The sequence below is a fragment of the Phodopus roborovskii genome, unplaced genomic scaffold, assembly GCF_943737965.1.
Source record: "Phodopus roborovskii unplaced genomic scaffold, PHOROB, whole genome shotgun sequence".
Classification (NCBI taxonomy): Eukaryota; Metazoa; Chordata; class Mammalia; order Rodentia; family Cricetidae; genus Phodopus; species Phodopus roborovskii.
The window spans coordinates 23,820,066-23,821,884 of NW_026126418.1; the positions used below are offsets into that span (position 1 = coordinate 23,820,066).

The following is a 1,819-nucleotide window of genomic DNA, read 5'->3' on the forward strand; positions in this document are numbered from 1 at the left end:
TTATAGACATCTTATGAAAATCAAATCTCGAGTACTTAGCGGTCACTGTTGGATAGGAAAGACACACCTCCGGGAATAGCTGCCATGTCTGGGGTGTGTCTGCATTGCACCACCTTTCCCCACTCCACTAAGCCTCTCTGATCGCTCTTGTTTTTCAGGGTGCTGCTTCTCTTTCCCATGCGCTCTACACCTCCATCCCACGTGGGATAATGGCAGCAGCTGAAGTACTATCCTTGGGAGAAAACTCTATGAGGGTAAGACAAAGAAGTCTATGAACTGTCAGATAATCCAGGCAGAGTCCCCCTGCAGTCCAAGGACCAGATTACAGCAGGAAATGCAGTTAGAAAAAACTATATGAAGGGTAAAGCTGCAATCTCCAATAAGAGTACCAGGTGTATTTTCCAGCTGTTCCAGGATGCCGGTATCAAAACTGCTTTCACCAAGAAATGTGGGGAGACTGCTTTCATTGTTCCCCAGTGTGAAATGATTCCAATTGAATGGGTGTGCTGAAGAATAGTAACTGGATCTTTTCTCAAAAGGAACCCTGGTGTAAAGGAGGGGCATGAATTTTACCCACAGAAAGTAGAGATGTTTTTCAAGGATGATACCAATAATGGCCCGCAGTGGTCTGAGGAGCAGTTCATTGCTGCGAAGTTCTGCTTAGATGGACTGTTAAAGGCCAGACTGAAGTGGACATCATGTAGCTACGCAAGCTATATTTGAAATACTGGAGAAATCCTGACTGCCTCAGAACTATACATTGGTCGATATGAAGATTGAATTTGGTGTTGATGTAACCACCAAAGAGATTATTCTCACTGATGTTATTGATAATGATTCCTAGAGATTCTGGCCATCTGGAGATCAGAGCCAGCAGAAAGACAGTCTTACCATGAGCTCAAGGAAGTAACTCCAGAAGGACTGCAGATGGTAAAGAAGAACTTTGAGTGGGTTGTAGATTGAGTGGAGTTACTTCTGAAATCAGACAGTCAGTGTAGGGTTGTAGTGCTGATGGATTCCACTTCTGACCTTGGTCACTGTGAGAAAATTAAAAAGGCTTGTGGAAACTTCGGGATTCTGTGTGAACTCTGAGTAACATCTGCCCATAAAGGACTGGATGAAACTTTGAGGATTAAAGCAAAGTATGAAGGGGATGGCATACCTACTGTATTTGTCTCAGTGGCTGGCAGAAGCAATGGTTTGGGTCCAGTGGTGTCTGGTAATACTGCATATACAGTTATTAGCTATCCCCCATCACACCAGACTGGGATGCCCAAAATGTGTGCATCCCTTCGAATGCCCAGTGGTCTTGGCTGTTCTACTATACTTTATTCAGAGGGAGCCAAGTTTTCTGCCTGGATATTTGGGTTAAACAACCATTTTTTGTGGGCCAAACTTTGAGCGAGCATTTTGAATACTTGAATAGCTTTAAAGCAAGCTGACAAGAAAATCAGAGAGTGCAATTTATAATTTTTGTTTAAAAAAAAAAGTAATTTTTAGGAGAAAAGTTATACATTCCTAGCTTGGATTAAAAAGAAAAGAATTCAAGCAAATTGATTTCACATCAGAGAAAACAATTGCATTTAGTGCTAAACAAATGGTCCTTTAGATTTGGGGTTGACAGGTTGTCAGTGAATATTTGTTACTGATATTTTCTAGGTTTGGACAGTGATGTGTTCCTGCAACCTCAGCCCACCAAAGTCTGAGGCAGAAGAACTATGTGTTGACACCCCGGATTGATAAAACAATCTTCTTAGTTAGTAAAATTAGTATGACACTGTTCAATCATATATCGCCCACTATATGGTTGGTAGTTATA

The 1,819-nt window shown here is 41.7% G+C and overlaps 1 pseudogene; it reads left to right on the plus strand.

The window, feature by feature from the left end:
* The first annotated feature begins 209 nt into the window (after window positions 1–209).
* On the plus strand, window positions 210–1,470 carry LOC127222080 (bifunctional phosphoribosylaminoimidazole carboxylase/phosphoribosylaminoimidazole succinocarboxamide synthetase-like; annotated as a pseudogene).
* Window positions 1,471–1,819: the final 349 nt, after the last annotated feature.